At 49.3% G+C, this 20,689-nt stretch overlaps 2 protein-coding genes across 11 annotated transcripts in view; one reads left to right on the top strand and one right to left on the bottom strand.

Moving 5' to 3' along the window:
• Nucleotides 1-2,279, bottom strand: part of ANGPTL2 (angiopoietin like 2) — a 35,745-nt gene extending 33,466 nt beyond the window's left edge. Inside the window, exon 1 of the mRNA XM_012458126.2 lies at nt 1,834-2,279. The gene's annotated coding sequence lies outside the window, so the exon portion shown is untranslated. The remainder of the gene's footprint in view (nt 1-1,833) is intronic.
• The window catches only part of RALGPS1 (Ral GEF with PH domain and SH3 binding motif 1), a 317,405-nt gene that overhangs the window by 211,278 nt on the left and 85,438 nt on the right, over nt 1-20,689 (top strand). The gene's annotated exons all lie outside the window — the stretch shown is intronic.

The raw sequence follows: 20,689 nt of genomic DNA, 5'->3' as shown, positions 1-20,689 counted from the left end.
GATTGTCCTGATTTTGTGAGCTTCCCACAGCACTAAGGTGGCTCCATTTTCTTATCCACTGTGGTTCTGGTGGGGAGATCAGTAGGCAGACAGGCAGTGCCCATGTGGGAAGCAGGATACCCTTCCTCCTGTAAGGTTGGTTTTGGATCTTTTTGTTAATATGTCTGCACTTTTTCTTAGTATGAACTTCTAGGATGCAGGCATGCTGCAGGTGGCCCTAAACCCCAGACATCAAGCCCCCCTCTCCTCAGGTTCCTGGAAAGCCCCCCAGTGTGGGCTGTGGTACTAGCCACAGTATTGTCTGTTTTATGGGATTTTCTGAAAACCCTAGCAGGATATGTCCAAAAGAGGGAAAGAATTGGGGTCTCTGCTCTTCCCTTCCCTCTGTGCCAATCCTGATTGTTGTGGTTTGTAACAATTAGTGACCAAGGTTTGCTGAGGGTTTGCTGTGCACCAGGCACTGAGCCAGCCACTTCCTAGGCATGGGTGCCTAGCTTTCTCCTAGAAAGCAGTGAGGTGTGGTTCAGGGTGGCTCCGGAGCCACATCACTGGGTTTGAGTCTTGGTCCTGGCACTTACTAGCCATGTAGCCCTGGGCACATTACTTAGCCTCTAACTCAGTTTCCTCACCTGTGAAACGGGGATGAATAATAACACTTGTGCTATAGGGTGGTCGTGAGGATTCTACAAGTTGAGTCTGGCACAGAGTAAGTACAATATAAGTGTTAGCTGTTACTCTCTTCTGCGTTGTTACCACCTAGGCACTGTTATCCCGTTTTCCAGATAAGAAAACAGGTTTGGAAAGGCTAAGTGTGCTGCCAGAGCCATTGGCTAGTAGGTAGAGGAGCTAGGATTTGAAGCCAGCTTATGAGCACTGCCCTGCTCTGCCTCCATTGGGAAAAATATATGTGGGGAGCATTTGGCTGGCTTCGGAAGAGGCATTCTCAACTTTCCTCAGAGCCTGGGGTGAAAGGAGATCCTTTTCTAAGTAACTGAACTGGCCTCTGGGAGCTCTCATAATCCCACAGCAGAGGCAAGAGCTGACCCATGACACACATATCACAGAAGGAGAAGGGAAGGATCAGTGAAGAATTTCTGTTGGGAAATGTTATCTAATATTGAGCGCTTTCAAGGGACTTGGTATGTAGAGCCCTGCTGTCCGTCTGCAGGGGTACCAGGGAAGCCGCATCCTCCCTATAACTTGGCCACATCCACTCAGTTGGAGACCCGCGGTACCATCCAGTGCAGCAGTCCCTGGGTGGTGCGTCCCTTCCCGTGCTGGGTGCCTCCGCTCTCCTCACTAGTGGGAGGGTGTGAGCAGACGCAGCCCAGCTCCAGGAACTCTCTGAGCAGAGGCTCCCGGCGCCTCAACACAGAGCTTGCCTCTGCCTCACATGGGCCCTGGCCTGGGGCACGGGAATCCAAAGCTTGAAAGTGACTTCCCAAGCCCTAGAGCCACCCCTGCTTTCTGCAGCTCTTCAGTCTGCTGCCCTCTAAGTACACACCTACACACACGCACACTCCCAGCTGCCCTGCCGTGTCGGCAGCCGCCGGCCAGCACCCCGAAGGCTCTTTGTCCAAAGGAGGAGAGTAAGGCTTTCTCATGAAGTCCTCAAGATGCCAGCCCATGATCATGTGCCCCCAAACACCACCAAGCGTCCACAGGTTCTGCCCTGGACATGCCTTGTTTGGCTCCAAATGATAGCAGGAGTGACCCTCTGAGATCCAGCTGCACACGACCCCAGCTGGAGGGGCAGGGTTCTGGAAGCCCTAGCCATGGGGCCAGCGGCTGCCCCTCGCCCTGCCTCTCACGGCCGCAGAGCTGGCCCCTTACCTCTTCCCTCCTGCTTGGCTCCGGGGCTGATCCTCACATGCTTCACCTTGGCCGTCAGCGGGGCAGCCTGTCCATGGCCTCTGGAGGGGGTCCTGAGTTGCAGGCCGGTGGCTGCCAAGCAGCCCTGCCTCACTGAGCTCCACTGCCTCTGCCACCACAGAGGGCTCCGGCGGGGTCTGGGGCCAGGGCTGGCCAGGGGTCCTATGGGGCTGCTCACAACCTGCTTTCCCTCACAGTGGGGTCAGCCGCTGCCTCAGTGCCATGCTCTGCAGGTCCGGGGCTTGGGGTCCATCCTCAGGCCATCCGCAGCAGCCTCATTTGAACTCCCAACTCCTTTGTGGAGCCTTTACATGCCGCCAGAGGAAACTGTGAGCACAGCCTGACCCTGGTTGGCTGCAGGCGCTTCTCTCCACCCACCAGTGCAAGAGGATCCCCCAGGCCCCAGAAAGGCTCTGGGCCTCCCCTCAGCCCCAGACAGAGGCGGGCCGCCTGGTGATGTCACACCAGCTCCGGCCCCAGCTGGCCTGGCCCCTCCCGCCCAACCCGCTTTGGCGGCCTCGGCAGGCCCCCTCCTTCCTTGGCACGGGCAGCCTGGCCAGCTCTGCTCCCTGGCCCGCCCTCTCCCCAAAGCTCCGGCAGCTCCCGCGTGCTGCGAGGCGGAGCGCTTCCCCTTTGACTCAGGGAATGGGTTTAGATCTGCTCCAGCTGTGCATGCAGCCGCGTGCGAGCAGCAGGCAGCGGTCCTCCCCCTGGCTGCCTTGTTGGGCACTGCCCCACTGAGCCCCAGGCCGGTGGGCGGGGCAGCACAGCCCAGAGCGCCTCTCGCCATCAGCCGCCCTTCGTGGAGGCCTCATTCTCATCTCTAAACCCTGGGGAAGGGAGCTCAGGGCTGTCCACACAGAAGCTGTGGCGTCAGAGCTGCAGAAAGTTAGCAGGAGGCAGTGGCTTAGGACGGTGGAAATAACACAGGCTGAGGGTGGAGGCAGCACTGCAGGAAAGCTCTGTCACTTCCCACCTGAGTGGCTTTATTAATTCACTTCAGCTCTCTGGGCATCCCTTCCATGCATCAGTAAATGAGCTAATTAATACTAGTAATCTACCTGCATCAGCTGCTGGGAGGACTCTGTGAGGTCACGTGGGAAGGAGCTTGGCACAGTGTCAAGGACACCTCCTTGAACTGAGCTTAGGACTCTAGAGATGGGTGGATCAAGGGTCTCCTGCTCCCAGAGCCTTTGCTGTGTGATCCTGTTTAGCCTCAGTGTTTTCATCAAAATGTGACCTCCTGTTGGGCTCTTTGAGGAACAAACACTGGAACTCCATCAGAGTCCTCAGCATGGAGCCAGCCACATAGGTGGAGCTCTGTGAATGTTGATAGAGTAAGAAAGGAGAGGATGGCACTGGACCCCACAATGCAAATATCCTACAGACGCATCGGCATTGGCAGTCTGGGAGAAGGCACAGTCAGTGCCGGGAGGACAAGCCTGCTGCCGGGCACCCTGCGGGGATACAGAGAGTAGGAGGATGGCAGGCACCAGGAAGGGAGCCCCAGGGCACAAGTTTGCCCCTCTGCTTAGACAAGAACTTGTTAAATACTGGTGGTGATGACTCTTTCCTTTTAAAAAAAAAAGTTTTAGTGATGGTGGTGATGATGATGTTTGGGTAAAAATTGGGAGAAAAACTTTATTGGGACTCTCCCTGCCCTTAGGCATCCTCCCCACCACTAGGCACCTCTCCCAACCCTGTGGCAGATTCCTCTTTTAAAGATGGCCCAAGCCATCTCTCCCAGTCCCCAAGGAGACTTGGACACTTCACCCATGGAGCAATGAGGTCCCTGCTCCTCGCCTTGAACCTGAAAGGATTTGTGATTTGCTTGTGACCAGAGGAATGAGGTGGAAGTGGCACCACCTGACTTCTGAGGCTGTGTGAAGAAAGACAGTGCAGTCTTTGCCTTGTTCACTCTATTTTAAAGCCCTGAGCCAAGCTGGAGCCTAAGAAGTCTAGAAGCCACGGTGTAGAGGCCACACACACTGTAGGTCCCAGCTGACAGCAGCGTCAACTGCAGACACGTGAGCAAGGAAAGATGCCTGTACATTAATCCAGCCCCTAGCCATAGAATCATCCCAAATGCTGCATCACTGTCAGCTGTAGAGTCTTCCTGTTGAGGCACCACACACTAGAGAGCAGATTCTGCTGTTCCATCTCCAAATTCCTGACCCACATACCCGGTGCTGTCAGGCGGCTAAGTTTTGGTGGTGATTTGTTACACAGCGTTAGTAACTGGGACAGACTCAGGCCAGAGCAGTTGGAGGGAGTCCTTTAGAGGAGCTGAGAGAAGTGCATTTTGGCTGAGGAGAGAAGATGGGGTCTTATTAGAGAGGTAGGACTTTATCCCGAAGACAGTAAGGAGCCACTGAAAGGTTTTGAGCAAGTCAGTATTGAGACTTGGTTTTATTTTTTAAAAGCTGCATTAGTTATTGAGTAGAGACTGGACTAATGTGAGCTACAGACAAAGTGTCCCAGGACTTTCCCACCCTCTGGGAACAAGTCCAGCACAAGCCTCTTGGTTACTAAAAGAAAGTTGTTTTCACGATTCAAAGTTCTTAGGATCCCCTCAGTGGAGGAAGAGCACCAGGGTGCCTTGCCTTGTTTGTCTTTGCACACCTCCTGCCCCACTGGTAGCATTGGGCACTGGGGAGCTTAGGAGTCAGATTCTTGTTCTGCCATTTGGTTGCTCTGAGCCTCACTTTCCTCATCTGTAAAATGGGAATGATATGAGTATCTCCCTCACAGAGCTGTGGGCTGTTATGAAAACGAAGTAAGATGTGATATGTTAAGTGTAACACACACTGCCTAGTACAAGGCCCAAAAAAAAGCTCTTGTAGTTTCTGTTGCTTCCTTCATTGGGTTGTCAGCACCCTGAGGCAGGGGTGTGTGTGGGCCATGTAGAGCTCTCCTTTTGCATAGCCTAGTGCAGAGGAGTGAATAAATGAACTGCTGGCTGGAGAAGGATGAAGAGCCATGGCTCAAAGTCTTAAGGGACCTGGGCTCAAATCCCAACTCTCTCACTAATCTTGGGCAACTTTCTTATTTTCCCTGAAACTTTGTTTCCTCATTTGTATAAAGGGGATACTACTACTCCTGGGGCTACTATGAGGATTGAGTAAGATGATGGGCCTTGATGGGCCTGAAGCATTCAGCCCAGTGCCTGGCCACAGCATTTAGCAGTTGTGCAGGAACTTGCTGCTATTGCCGCTTCTCCTGCCCTCAGACTTCTCCCCACTCCCACCCTGATCCTCTCCAGCACGCTTCTAACTCGGTGACTCCTGGATCACAATGTCCCCCGACCTCCTTGAGGAGCACCATTCCCACATTTCCACTTGCCTATCAGACAGAAGCGCCATGTGACTAAAGCATTTGAGGAGAAGTGAATCTTCATTTTCCTTTTAATAGTTCTTATCAGGATGAAAAATGTGTGACATTTACATGGTGGTAGAATACAAAGACTCTTCATGTAAATCCTACAATTTGTAAGAATGGTTTCATGTCTTATCACCTTCCTGACAGTTACAGGTTTTTTTCTGTTGGAAACAGTGGGATTAGTTCTACTGGGAGACTGCATATATATGAGGGCTGGTGGGTCAGAGGATGCAGGTATAATGTGTTCTAGAGGGGTGTACTTGGGAGGGGGCAGTTTTGCTGTATCTTGCATTCTCAGAGTCCCACCAGCATTTGAAGCTTCACACATCCCAAACTGACTCTCTCCTGTACCCCACCCCACCCGTACCCCCAACTCCCTGCTACCTTCAGTACTTCTTAAATGTCTTTCCATTGTCTTCTGGCCAACATTGTTTCTGATGAGAAGTCAACTGCCTTCCTTATTGTTTTTCCTGTAAGCATAATGGATCTTTTATTTTCTGGCTTCTTTTAAGATTTTCTCTTTATCTTTGATTTTTTAGCAGTTTGACCATGATGTGACCAAGTGTGGTTTTCTTTTCATTTATTCTGTGTGGGTTCACTGAACTTCTTGGACCTGTATGCTTTTCACTAAATTTGGGTATGTGGGGAGAATTTTTAGCTATTATTTCTTTGAATATTTTTTATATTCAATTATCTCTCCTCTCTCCTTCAAGAACTCCATTCTCACACCTGTTCTTCCACAGGTAACTGAAGCTTCATTTGTTTATTTATCATTTCTTGTCTCATGCTTCCGTTTGAATCACTTCTTTCTGTCTTCACATTTGCTAACCTTTTTTTCTACAGCATCTAATCTGCTGTTAATTTCATCTAAATTATTTTATGTCAGATACTATAATTTTTGGTTCTAGAATTTTCATTTGGTTTATTTTTATAGTTCCCATTTCTCTTCTGGGATTCCATATCCACTGATTCATTCTATCTTTCATGTTCTGAAAATCCTGTGCATATTTATAATAGCCATTTTAAAATCCCTGCCTACTAATTCCAACATCTGGGTAGGTCATTAGTGAGACTGATTTTACTGTTTTTTTCTTCTTGATTATGGGTCATATTGTCCTGCTTCTTCATATGTCTATAATTTTTTATTGTATACTGGACATTGTGGATAATACATTAAAGATACTCTGTATTTTCTTGTCTTCTTATAAAGAATGTTGTCTTATGTTCTAGCAGGCAGCTACATTGCTTGATCTTGTTGGGGCTGGTTTTTATACTTTATTTTTATAGGTTTATTTTGCTTCTGCCCATAGTCCTAGGGCATGACTCTTAGTCCTGGGCTTACTTGTAAAGCATGACCTTTCTGGGATTAAGTCAAATGCCTTAAGTATCTGCTAAGCTGCTTTGACTGGGCAGGACTTGAACACCAAACTCCAGCCTCCAGGCAGTTGCAGAGACCTCTTCCTCTCTGCTGCTGCCTTCAGTTGTGCTCCTCAAAGTCTCTCTATGTGTATACAGTTAAGGAGTTAGCTAAGGATTTGAGGGGAATTGGTGTAATTTTGGGGCTTCCCTTTCTGTAGTTCTGTCTTTTCTGGCATTTCCCCACTCAGTTTCCACCCTCAAAGTCCAACCTCTTTCTCATCTTCCCAGACAGTAAGACTACTGCGTTCTATTTCAGGTTCATTCTTCTGTATGTCACCATGAACTGGGAAATGCTCCAGTGTGCTTTCCTTCTTTCAAGGACCATGTCTCCTCCACTTTCTCTGCTTTTGATTTTTCTCCAGGGCTTTCAAGCAGATCTCTTTTTTTTTGGTCCTGAGTTTGTAATTGTTATTGACCAGAGCAGTTGTTCAAAACAGTCTGCTCCTCTGTTTCAGGAACTGGAACCACATATCTCAATTGAATTTGTTTTATCATCCAAACTTTCTGTACCCTGCTGCTGTTTTAAGCCATAAGCCTAGTTGGTTGATGGTTCTTAATCCAGTTGTCTGTCCTCCCTGCTTCTGATAATAGTCTGTTGGGAAATTTCAACCCGAAGATCATAGATTGGTTCATCTCAGTGTACCACCTGAGCACTAGAAGACGAAAGAGATGCACTGTCCTCACAAGCCTTGTTAGAGCACCTTATGTAGCTACTTGTGATGTGCTAGACATTGAGCTCAGCATTTTATAGGGATCATTTCATTTTAAAACCCAATAAGTAAAGTATTACTATTCTATTTTACTAACAAAAAGATTGAGACTTAGCAGAATGAGGTTCCTTGTACCAGGCCACACAGCTAGGAAATAATGGGACTGGGATTAAAACTTGCATCAACGCTAGGAAGAATACAGTTGTCCTGGGAAAAAAATTGCCCATCTTTAATATCAGCATGCTTCTTCTTGTTTTCAGGTCTCTGACCAACCAAGATGCTTCTCACTGTCAATGGTCTGTCATAGTCTAATTGGCAGCACTTTTTCTTTCCTGCTAGAATGTGATGCATCTTACAGTTGATGACTGGTCAGATTCAAGTGTGGCAGTTTTAGTCATCAAGACCCCAGTGAGGTTGGCCTATGGCTGAGGAGCCAAAAGGCAGAGCCCCTCCTCTCCTGGTCAGCTGACCTTGGAAAGGTCTGGGTGAGTGTCCAAGCATCAAGAAGCTTGTGGAACTGCCAGAAGCCTCCATCCATCCAGATTTAATAAAACAGCTGCCACTAGACTGAGTGTGAGCCAGCTGGTCCCCTCCTCTCTTAGAGGCATGTGGTCAGGTCCTGTGACTCTCTGTACCATGCCAGGGAGGGGAACCACATGTTCTCTGGCTTTGGTGAGGAGAAGTTAGGAGACTTGCACTTGTGGGAAGATTCTAAGGCGGTGCTACTGTCCAGTGTCACAAAGGATATCCAGGTCCCATGGAAAGCCCTTTGAGGACACTGTGACTGTTAAATGCTTGCCAAACAAGAATATTCCAAGAGTTGAAACAGGATGCATGCTTGGGTACAAAGCAGCTTTGAGAGCCTGTTGTTAACTCACATGTGACTTCTCAATTCACTTCCCAGGGGACAGTGAGGGCAGCACCTCTCTTCAAGTGTAGACGTCACCTAACAGTCAACAAATATTTGTATTAAGCTCCATCTGAGCACCAGAGTTGGGCTCTAGGTCAATTTGCCCAAAGACAATTTGTTGAGACTTTTGGTTGACCGGTTTTCATTTTGTCTCATAGCAGTATTTTAAGCAATGTCTAGCTCTTTCATCCTACAGCTGCTGCATGGGCCCATCCCCAAGAGGGGATACTGAGGACTGGCAAGAGTAAAAATTTAATTTTCATTTGCTGGTTTTCTTTGTTTCTTCATAGTGGAAAAGTTCATAGAAACTTTCTAAAGCTGTTTAAAATAATTCCCATCCAATATACATTTTTTAAAAATACTGTCACTTCTGGAACATTGTCTGTGCCAGCCAGGACCTATGTCCCAAACAGGAGACAAGGTACTAAGGGCAGTTTTATAGTCAGTGGGGGAGGATTCCAATCCCCTCACATGGATACCTGCTGAAATTCCCATTCCAAAGAGCAGCCAAACTTTGCTGATCTTGTTTATCTCTCCTGGGACCCAAGGAGGCAGCTGATCAGATAAATCAGGGCTTCCGGCAAAAGATTGATGAAGTGAGCTTCCCAGGAATGAGGGCAGGGTGGGGGTCACCCCAGATAGAGGTGCTGGTGCTGGCCAACAGGGGCTGCTGGCAGAGAGCTTTCTGACTAGTAGGCCTGATGTTGGGGGGTTCAGGGGCACCCACATAGGCCCTGCAGGGAGTAAAGGCAGCCAGTGCAGGAGGCTTACTTCATCCCTGACAGCCTCCAGACTACCCCACTGCCCTCCCTCTTCCCTCCCTGGATTGGGCCAGGTAATCCTGGCTCTGAGGCCTGGAACCCTGGAGGGCAGGGATCTGTTTTTCCTCTCTGCTGGATATTCTTCATCTACTCCCGGGATCTGCTCTTTGGCACCCTGCCCTGTGCCCAGACGCTGGCTGACCTGTGGGGATTGCCTCTCTGGGCTCTCTTGCCTTCTGGATTTGGGTTAGGGTTGGCCTGTGGCAGGAGCCCCCAGGAAATGAGATGGTGGGGAGTGAGTGAGGACACATGTGTCACTAGCTCCCTCCCTGCTGGACCATGGCTGTCTTGGTCGAGTGATAGGAGTTAGCTAGGCTTGGGTTTGAGTTCCACCTCCACCACTTATTAGCCCTGTAACTTCTGAAATATACCTATCCTCCCTGAGTCTCAGTTGCCTCATTTAAGAACTGGAGATAGTAATATCACTTTCCCAAGATGACTGGGAGTAAAAAGTGTGTCCATGTGAGTACAGATGTCCTAGTGCAATATTGGAGACACAGCAGGTGCTCAGTAAATGCTGGCTGTCTTCCTTTAGTAATTTGGAGTCCTATTCTCTTGAGTTTCTAATACACTTGGGTCCTCTGAAGGTCGTCGGTCATTTCATATCTCTCTGGACAGCTTTCCTTTAAGTTGTCCCTTTTTGGTTTGCATATCTGTCACTGTCCCCAGAACCACTGCCATAGAGCCTCACTTCTAATACTCTTTTAGTCAAAGAAGTATTTATCTGCCCCGTCCTTTGCCTGTAGCCTGTATGTGAAGTCTGCTTAACCAAAGAAAAGAATGCTTTTAACATAGTGGAAAGCATGCTTATAGAAAGACAGTGCATGTATTGACATCCAAAAATAATTCATACTATTAACTGAGCACTTACTGATCCTCGCAACAATCCTATGAGCTACAGTAGGTCCTTTTATTATTCCCCAATTTTCAGATGCAGAAACTGAGACTCAAGTTAACGGAGTTATCCAGGGTCACACAATGGGCCAGTGTTGACCTTTGTTCAGTCTGGCACCCAGAAGCCTGCCCTTTCAACCTCTCAGTTATTTGCCTTTGTGATGAAGAAGGCTCAGCTCTCCAGCCCCTGGGAACCAAGTCATTTTAGACAATTGAATTGGCTGGAAAGCTACAGGGTTATCTCTTTAACATCAGCGTTTTAAAATTTGTATTCATTCTTGCTATGTTTCTGCACAGACCCACACATGCATATGTGCACTGCCTCCATAAACTTGGCTGATTACACTATTGGCCACTCCTTGGTGACTCAGTTGTCTTGAATAGACTGACTTTACTATGGGCTGTCTGGGTGGAGAGCACTGTTGACAGGAGCCCTGTAAGCCCCAGGCAGCTGTGTTTGTTGTTACTTTACTAGCAGCCTCTCATCCCTCTGCTGATTTGTTGCTTCTCACCCAGCTGAGGTTCCAGAAATCTGACAAGAGTTATTTGTAAATAAAAATAAATGGTCACTAAACTAGTCTAAAGGGCTTTCCTGTGAGTAGAGTACCTGAGACTCACTGCCTGAACTTGATCACATCCATTTTGGGTACTCACAGGCCTTTGGGGCTTACAAGACCTCTGTTTTTATGTAACAGCCAACAGCCGCCATCTGTTATACACTCACCACATGCCTGGCACCGGGGAGGCCTCCTGCATGGATTACTTCATTGAGACCTCAAAAACGGAGCCTCTCAGTTTTCTTCATCTGTGTTCCACTTTAACTGATAAAGTAGCTCAGGCTCAGAGTAGTTAGGGAATCTACACGTCTATACAGCCAATAAGCAGCAAAGTCAGGATTTAGATATGAACCTGTTTGACCCAAAGTCCACACTCTTAACAGACTTCAGTCTCTACAGCTTCCCAGCAGCGTGTGGTTGGGCAACTTAGGGAAGCTTCCGACCCTTGTGTCTTCATCTGTAGGATCATCCTGTTTATGTCCAGAGCTATTGTGAAGGTTCAGCGAGGTGTTGTGTGCTTAAGATACGCATAGAAGGCACCCATTCAGTGGCGGTTCCTTATGATCACCACTTCAGCCCGACCTAGGTCAGTGGTTCTCAAGCTTTTGCGCTTCAAGATCAACTGAAGGTTTGTTAAAAGTTTGCTGGGCCCACCCCCAGAGTTTCTAATTCAGTAAATCTGGGGTGGGGCCCAGGAATTTGCATTTCTGACAAGTTCACCTGAGGCCCTTGCTGAGGGTACCATGCCTCGAGTTAGAGGAATTTGCCATGAAGGAGAGTCAGAGTTGGCCTGGCAGTGACCATAACCTACATCTCAGAGCTGTGTGCAGATGCCGGTTATGTATCGTGCAGGAAAAATGCGATTTGGCTTTTCTCAGGCATTTCCTGGGAGCTAGCTGTCTTGCCCTTTCCCTCTTCTGAGTGTCATTGACCATGGGAAAATGTAACGTTTAAGCCACATTGCGATATCTGGACATGAAACAAGCTTCATTCGCCTGATTCCATTAACACATCCCTAATTTCCAATTACTTTCCTGATACAGAAAAGGAAATAAAAGGTGCATTTTACAAAAGGTAATGAATCATCTTGCAGAAATTGCTTCTGTAAATTATCTACCACCACAACAACAAAATACCTGAAGCACTGCTCAGACTAGGTGTATTTGTGCTTTGACTTGGAATTTTAGGTTTGTTTACATGATGGTGTGATTAGTGTTCTTCCCTCCCCAACGTGTTGTGTTGGCAGAGCGGCTGCCTCATTGCCTTTGGGTCTCCAGTGCCCAGCACAGTGCTTGATACACACCAGCAGGTGCTCAGTCAGCACTGCTGTCACACAAATGAGTGAAGGGTGCAGTGCTGGGTACTAGAGTCAGAGGACCTGGATTTGAACCCAGGCCTGCCCCTAACCAGCTGAATGGCCCTGAGCAAGTAATTTAACATTAGCCTTTATTTCTCCTTTTCTGAATTGGGGATTATAAAAATAATACCTGTATTTCATAAGGTTGCCACAAGAATTAAATGACATAAAATATCCAAAGTGCCTGTCATATAGTAAGTACTTAATTTTTTCCTCATCATCATCCTTGTCCTCATCCTCAGCCTGCCAGGAAGGCCAGTATAGACTATGGGCTCTGGAACCAGACTTTTAGGTCCAAATCCCAGCCCCACTGCATGCTAGCTCTGTGCCCTTATTCACATCACTTCTCTATGCTTCAATGTCCTCATCTGCAAAGCAGGAATTAAAAAAAAGCATCCACTTCATAGAGTTCTTGTGGCCATTGAGGACGTGTACATGTCAGGTGCTTAACTGTGTGGCTGGCACATGGTAAGCATTAACTCTCTCCCCTCCCACCTCCACAGAGGGTCAGGGAAGGAGCCTGTGGAGAGAATGGTGTGGCCCCATGAGGAGGGCATGGGAGAAGGAGGCACCGTGCCCCCAGGGAGGCTGTCCTGCCCTCTGCCCCCCACCCTCAGCCCCAGCCCTCAAGGGGAGAGAAGGGCCTCCTAGCAGAGAGGGAAAGTGGATAAAGAAAGACCCTTAGACTTCTGACACTGGAAACCCCCTCTTCCTGGCAGCCCTTGGAGGCATAGCTCAGCCTTCACTGTGAGTTGACAGACTCAGCTGGTTTTATTTACTTAGTGAGCTTGAGAGCATGCTGAGGTGGCATCCCCCTCTGCAGAGCCACCTTCTCCTGCATATATCACCCCCTTTCTGCTACCTGCCAGCCAGGGCTGTGGGTGAGGTGGACCCAGAAGGGACAAGCCCCACCCTGCCACCCACTCACACACCAGCCTGCCTTTGCCTTTCTTCCTCTGCCAGACTTGCTCTGGGCAGCCCCAGGGTTGGCCCACCTTCCCAGCATTCCCAGAGAAGATTCCAACCTCAGAATCCACCCTAGGGGGACCTTCTCCATTTTCTTTAACGTGGAACCAAAGCTATCCTGGTTTCTATGTGTGCAGAAACGTTTGGTAAACAGAATGCTTAAGCCGTGACTTGCTGGAAGGGGTAAATCCCAGCTGACACCCCAGACACTCAGCCTATTTTGGGCCTGGTCTCTGTGGTCAGAGTGTTCATCTGTGGGCCTCCCAGCACCCACTGTGGGTGTCAGATGCGCCTTTCCTGCCTAAATGTTGGCCTGGCCCAGTCCCCTGCCCCTGCCTCCCAGGCTGCCCCAGGTAATGCCCAGTATCCACTTAGTAAATGCTCTTGTCCTCACTCCCCCCGTGAATGCTGTGATTCAGCACACACAGAGAGGAGCTTCACGTAAGAAAGAAAATATTCACGGCCGCCATCCAGCTCCAGCAGGCGCCGGGAGACAGCTGCTGGCTCCTGCCTGGCCTGGATGGGATGGCTGCCCACCCTCCTCCACACACGGGGCGGGGGGGGTCTCTCCTCCTTTCTTTTTTTAAAGACCCACAGTCTCCTTTGGTTGCTAGACGAAATGCAATTTAAATCTGTATTCAGAACTGACCTCTGATAAGCAGCAGATAAATAGAATCCTGGAATTCAGAGGATATCACCCATTCAACAAAACACATGTTATAGGTCTGCTCTGTGCCTGGCACAGTGCTAGGCTCTGCTGCAGAGCTGGGAGTAGCCTGCAGGACACCAAGCCAGTGGCCTGGATCCTTTCCCCGGCTAAGACCCCTTTCATTACCTCTTCCTAGCTCTGGGTTTTGAAAATGCCTATCAGGGCCGGGCGCGGTGGCTCAAGCCTGTAATCCCAGCACTTTGGGAGGCCGAGGCGGGTGGATCACGAGGTCAGGAGATCGAGACCATCCTGGTCAACATGGTGAAACCCCGTCTCTACTAATACAAAAAAAAATTAGCTGGGCATGGTGGCGCGTGCCTGTAATCCCAGCTACTCAGGAGGCTGAGGCAGGAGAATTGCCTGAACCCAGGAGGCGGAGGTTGCGGTGAGCCGAGATCGCGCCATTGCACTCCAGCCTGGGTATCAAGAGCGAAACTCCGTCTCAAAAAAAAAAAAAAAAAAAAAGAAAATGCCTATCAGTAGTAGCAGCCACGCCCACTGTAAAGTTGAGTATGATGTGAAGCTCTTTATTAACTCATTTCTTCCTGTCCATCACTCCTCAATATGGGTATGATGATTCTAATCTCCATTGTATAGATGAGGAAACTGAGCCTGAGAAAAGAGAAAAATCTTGCCAGGGTTACAGAGCAAGGTCTTGCTCCCTAAACTGACTCAGAAATACTTTGTTTTGTTTTGTTTTTTTTCTTTGTTTTGTGTTTACTGTTGCAATGTATACGGTCTCTGTGAAACATGCTGCTTATATTAAATAAAAATAAATGTCTTTTATCCCTTTATTTTTAATAACTCATAGCTCACTGTTCAGAGCTTCTGAACAGCTGAGAGTAATCATATAATGTCTGTCAGAATAAAACCAAAGTAATGGTTCCCTGCCCAACCCCCATGCTCAGTTCCTCCCCTACCCTCTCTCCTGCCCAGTGCATCCAGATGGATGGACACTATGAGGAAGAGAGAGGGTGCTGAACTTGCAGCAATTGTAGTGCTGAGATGAGACAGGTGGGCCTGCTGCCTGGGGCACTTCAATGTGATGAGCTACAGACCTTCGGCCCACCAAGGAGCATGGGAGAAGAGGGGCTGTGTCCTTTCAGTCCTCTTGCCCTCTCTGGGGTGGGAGAGTGACACATAGCCGCTGGAGTTTGGGGCATATTGAACCTAGAAACTGGTGCCTGTTTCTGGTATAGAGATTTCTGAAAGCAGAAGCCCGTGAGGTCACGAGGACTTGGAAGGACTTGAGTGTCTGGGAAGAAGTGGGTTCTACCCTCTCATTCCAATCTCTGTGGCCCTTGCAAGATGCCAAGAACTACACCAGAAGTTACTGTTGCTCCATATGAAGGGGCATAGAAGCTGGAGAGGGGCTGGAGCTGTGGCTAGCCAGGCAGCCACTGCACCAAACAAGGGACACCTAGCCCAGAGAATGGTCCAGGGACATGTGCTCCTGTGGCAGGGAAAGACTTGAGTGCCTTTTGGCGATGGAGAGTCCAGGACAAAGCCAAACATAACCCTAGGAGACCCAGATCACCACCTCTGTGGGGACTGGCTTGGCAGGAGGCCACCTACATCTGAGGGAACCAGACCAGGTGCCTCCCCACCACTGACAGACAATTCTGTGGGAGCAGATCCTGCTTGAGAGAGTGGGCCTCAGCCAGGGTTTGCTAGAGTCTGTGAAGGAGGTAAGGAAAGAAGTTTACAAAGACAAAGGCAAGGGGACTTGGTAAAGAGAGGAAATCTATCCTACCTCCTCCCAGCTCCAAGAGCCATAAATAACTGTGGGGAAGGGGCATGCAAGGAGAACAAAGATGAACTTTGAATTGAATTTGACTCAAGTTTTCAAATAAAGAGAACCAAGTGTTAAATCTTGAAATGAGACTATTCTAATAATGGAAAGTGACTGCAAAGTTACAGAATCTGGCCCAGATTTCATTTAGGGACTTGCTGCCCAAAATTGGAAAAGGGAGGCAACACAGCATAGTTGGGGAGTGGGTGTTGGAGAGAATGAAGCATTTTGTGTTTATACCCCCAGTAGATCCAGATTCCTCAATCAAATAGTAACGGCTCAGGAATCCAGTGATTCCAGGTTGTGAGTCCATGGTCTGGCCACCTGACCTTCCCACAAATGCCCAGAGGACCAGGGTTACCCAAGGAGTCTCTGCACAGTCTCTGGGAGAAGTGGCAGTAAGGGGCCGAAACACCCCGAGCTCCAGCTGGCTGCAGCCCAAAGGGGGACCCAAATACGTTAGGCCTGTCAGCACTGCCAGCCAGGGAGGTGGAGGCCTATGGCAGCAGAGATGATTTGGTGAAGTGAGAGGGTGAAAAGAAGAAACCAGGAGCTGAGCCAGAGAGCCTTGTGATCATTTCGGAGCACCCATCTTCCTGGGACCCTGCTGGGGGCTCCCAAAGGCTTCCTCCTCCACTACTCACTCACAAAGCTGCAGGAGTGGAGTTTGCATGCCAGCTCCCTGCATGGGACTGTGTGCCTTGGGAGAAGCACAGCCTCTCTGAGCCTCACTGTCCAGGTCTATGGAACAGCAATTAAAACAGTCCCCTCCTAGGGTTGTCATCAGGATACAGTGAGCAGAAGCACAGGGAGTACTGAGCTCAGCCCTGGCCCCCCAGAGGCATCGACACTTGCAAGCCCTCCCCAGCATCACCTCACCCTCATCATCTCCTCATTGTGATGACATAGGACCTGGCACATGCCTGGTTTTCTGGGTGGGATGCCTTTGTCTTAATGATTAAGGGACAGGGACTGGATTCAGGTCTGCCTCATTCCAAACCCAAGCTCTTTTCTGCCTTTGGCCAGAGTCAGTGGGTGCTAACACTGCTCTAGAGTCTTCTCACCAGAGGCTCTGTTCTTGTCATCTTCCTGGGAGGGAGGAAGCAGGGACTCAAGACAGGGGAACCAGTAGACTTTCAAGTGTTGAGGCAACCTCAGTGGTGGCTGGGAACAGATGGCCACAGGAATGACCCATGTCAGAGATTTTAACCTCAGCCTTGGGAGTGGAGTAAATTTTTAACTACCCCACAATTAATAAGAATTGAATTTAACAAAAAGCTGAAATTATACATGGGAACTGAGATAATGGTCTGTTTGACAAGGTTGCCTAAGGGGATGCTACCTGACTGTAGAGAAGGGCATGTGACCCAGCTGCCCCAGCCACGGCCTCAGACTTGTGCCCCAGCTGGGCCACAGTGTATCCTATCCCTCCACCCTCCAGACTAGTGGCCCACTCCAGGCCAGTTGGAGTCCTTGCCTGGATTTTTTTTTTTTCCCTGAAGCCAGGGGAGAAAGGATCTCCCTTCCTTGATTATAGAACTGTCAGGATGACAACACAGCTGCCCATGGCTAACCTGGGTCGCATGGAAAGGCTGAGTGACTGTAGGGAAGTTACTCCCTGAGAAGGGCAGCAATGAAGGGTAGTGAGAGCAAGATGTACAGGCAGCAGGCCACCAGCTCTAGCCCCCACCCCACCCTGCCAGTGGGGCTGTCCTGGGATGCACCTGCAGCCTCTGGTCTCATGAACCATTTCAGGATTCTTGCAGTCCTTTTCCCTTTTAAAGCTAGCTCCAGATGAGTTTCTGTCACTGGAAACCAAAAGGATTCTGACTTATACATCTTTTTCCCCCGTCTTTCATTTAAGAAATATTACTGAGGTGGAGCAGAGACTGTGCTGGGCACCAGAGAGATACATGACATGAGCAGAGCAGGTGTGGACCCTGCCCCTGCAGGACCTGCAGCCAGGTGGAGGCACGTGTTGAGTACACAGCGTGTAGAGGCTAAGGGGTTAGATGGATATGGCCATTTGACCTTGGACAAATTGTTTAATATCTCTGAGCCCTGATCCCTCATCTGTAAATAGGGTTAACGGAGATAATGTGTGTTGTGCTCGCAGGGGGCCCTCAGAGAATGGAAGCCACTAATATCAATATGATTACAGTCTTTCAATTACAGAGTGACTGATTATCACAAAGCAGAGGGCAAGGGCCCATGAGAACCTCAAATGGGAGAGCTATCCTGTCAGAAGGCAGGAGGGCTCAGCTTTGCAGGGATGCTGTACACCACAGCCAAAGAATGAGAAGGCCTTTCCCAGGTAGTGAACATGTGTTCATTTCCACAGACTTATGCTCTGTGTGGTGTAGCATTCCAATCTCTGGAATCAAAATGTTCTTGTATGTTAGAGCTGGAAGTTCCAACCCCCCCATTTATCAGTGAGGAAACTAAGCCACAGAGAAAGGTGGCAATTTGTCTGTGGCTGCATTGTCAGTAAGGAAGAGCTGGGAAGAAAGGCCAGAACCCCAGGTCCTGCTCAGCCTGGTTAAATTGTTGGTTGAGCACTATGGCCATGAAGCCACAGTGAGAATGAGGCGTGCTCCAGGGTGCCCAGAGTCTGGATGACAGAGGGTACATGGGCTTCACTAATCACAGTGACAGTGCAAGAGGCAGAAATATCCTGGGCATATGCCATTCCAGGGAATAGACATTGGACCAGCCTACAATTGCTGCACATACTCTTTAGAAGAAACTCCTGGAAAGAAAAGGCCCTTGGTGTTAGTCATCAGCCCTGCAGAGCCACAGAATCCAGTGGAGGTCAGCCACGGAAGGACAAAGAGTCTAGGTCCACATCTGCACACACCCTGGCTAGCTGTGTGACCTCGGGTGTCCCCAAGTCTCAGTGCCCACATCTAGGAAGTGCCTGCCTCAGAGGGCTGTGTGAGGACTCCATGGAACTCATTAATGCAGATAAAGCCTGGTGTGACATCCATCAGGAGCTCAGCTAATGGTAGCCATTCTCACTAGTTTATTATTGGTACACTAGGGTTACTGTTACTAAGGGCAGGGGGTAGATAGCTCTCTAATTAGCCATAATTTTTAGTTCACACTGAATCAGAATTCTTCACATTCCTGTTCTGGTCCTATCAGAGATGGAGATCCCTGGTTTGGGATTTACCCAATTCTTCTATCTCTCCCTATAATTTGCTGCTCCGTAATTTGGCCCCTGCACCTCAGCTCTGTCCTTAGAAGGGATGGAAAATGATCCTTCCTGGAAGCCAGGGACAGACCTCAGGGCCAACAGTGTGTTGTCTGGGCTTGCCCTGCCTCAGAGGAAGGTTTGGCCAGAAGGTGGGTGACTTAGTCCTGTGCTGACACACAGCAGACCTAGCAGGGTATGAGTCGACAAGCCACCCACGTTCCCATCTCCAGAAGCTGCCAACCTGCCATTCCTGGGTCACTCTCACTAGTGAGGCTTCAGAAAGTTTTGAGTACCAGGTCCAAGACCACCCCGTCTTCTCCTCTTCAGGAATGGGGCCTCTTGTTCAGCAGCGGCACAAACATGAACCCAACCCATCTTGTGCCCAACTGTGCCAGCTGAGATGCCCAGACAAACAGGAACAGTAGTGGAGGCTTGTCAGGAGATGATGTCCAATGGCCAGTCGCATGACCCAGCACTTGGAGTGTCTGCCTTGGGCTTTGTGAATAGCAGCTGGGATGGGGGTGTCAGCATCAAGGGCAAAGGGAGGAGAAGCAGAACCTTCCTTTGCAGGGCCCTGGGCCAGTGGAGGCCCACCTCTGACAAGACAGACCTGGGCCCTAATCCCAGGTACCACCAGTCAGGCATGAGGTTTAGGTGGTCTCCCTGTGCCTCAGCCTCTGTGTAGGTAGAAGAGCTGCTGAGAGGAGTCAGTGAGATAACACAGTGTTTTCCCAAAGCTCAGGCATCTGTGACCACCTTTGCCATTTCTATTAACTTTCTTGCTCAGTTTTTCTCTTTAAGTCTATTTTATTCATTGTCTGAGTTCAGGGGTTTGATGTGCCAAAGTTTTTCTAATGCATGTTAAGAATAGATATAAATCCCTGTTCCCGTGCCACCTGCCATCCGCTCAGTGGCGTGAGTCCACCCTTTGAGAAACACGGAGATGACACATGTTGATGGCTTGTCACAATGCTTGGCATGCAGGAAGTTCTCAATACTGGTTAGCTTTTGTATATTATTATTATTGTTGTCACACTTATCACAGCAGTGAGACTATGGGAGGAAAGAAAAAGGGAGCTTTGACTGTCTTGTTAGGGCCAGCTCCTCTTCTTTACCAAGGAGGCCAGTCCTTTTCCTTTTTCCACTTTTCTTCCTGCCTTGAGAGTCGACTTTGGGGCACCCTGGAAGGCAGTGGAACAGGTCACTCTGGCTGACAGATCAGATGGACATGCTGTGGCTGTCCATTCCCAGACCCCAGAGCCATCTGGGCACTTGTGTAAAACGATAACTCTGATTATTTGTAGTCAAGAAGGGCCTGGATGGGATGTACCCGGGGGCCAACAGCCCCTGTCTACCTCCTTAGATCTTCATGAAAGGCCTCTGGGGGCACCCAGCACTTAAAACAGTGCCTTGGTGCCCACCTGGGCTGGACCCCTTTCCACTTCCACTGAAGGATGGATCCCCTGGGGTCTTCCACCAACAGAATATTCCACCAGGACCATGTGGCAGCATGTGATCAGCTTGTACAGGTGTGTATATGCAGAGGACACACCTAAATCCAGAGAGTGCTTACTTCACAATGATGGGATCACAGGCAGTTGTACTTCTCATTATACCTTTCTATATTCTCTAGAATGATCGTAAGTGCCCTTTTAATTGAAAAAATTGTTTTAAATCCCCCCAAAAATCTAGTAGAGACATTTAAGATAAACAGAACAGCATGGGGCAGCCAGGGAATCCATGCTGGAAGAACTTGGGCAAGGGTAGAACATGGAGGTGACAGGCAGACTGGCCATGTTCCAGAGGCAGGCCCTGGAGAAATGGAAGGGTGGAAACCCTGGCAGATCAGTAAAGGGGCAGGGGCAGGCAGCTGGGGTCATTCATTTAGGAGCCAAGTTGCCTGCAGGGCTGAACAGCAGGGACTTGGAGGTAGGCAGCTGCTGGGAAAGACCAGGCACCAAAGGGAATGGGACAGGACCCAGGTGGTGATACGGAGAGGGCTGTCCAGGGTGTGGAGGGATGGCCTTTCCGCAGCGGTGGTGATTTCCTTCAGCAGCGCTGGGCAGCCAGTGGAGCATCTGGGAGACTCCTTCTGAGATGGATGCAGA

Source organism: Aotus nancymaae, unplaced genomic scaffold (genome assembly GCF_030222135.1).
Source record: "Aotus nancymaae isolate 86718 unplaced genomic scaffold, 86718_ANA_hifiasm-v0.15.2.pri h1tg000003l, whole genome shotgun sequence".
In the NCBI taxonomy this organism is placed as follows: Eukaryota; Metazoa; Chordata; class Mammalia; order Primates; family Aotidae; genus Aotus; species Aotus nancymaae.
Note: the sequence above shows the minus strand (reverse complement) of the source record. Positions and strands in the feature narration are given on the sequence as shown.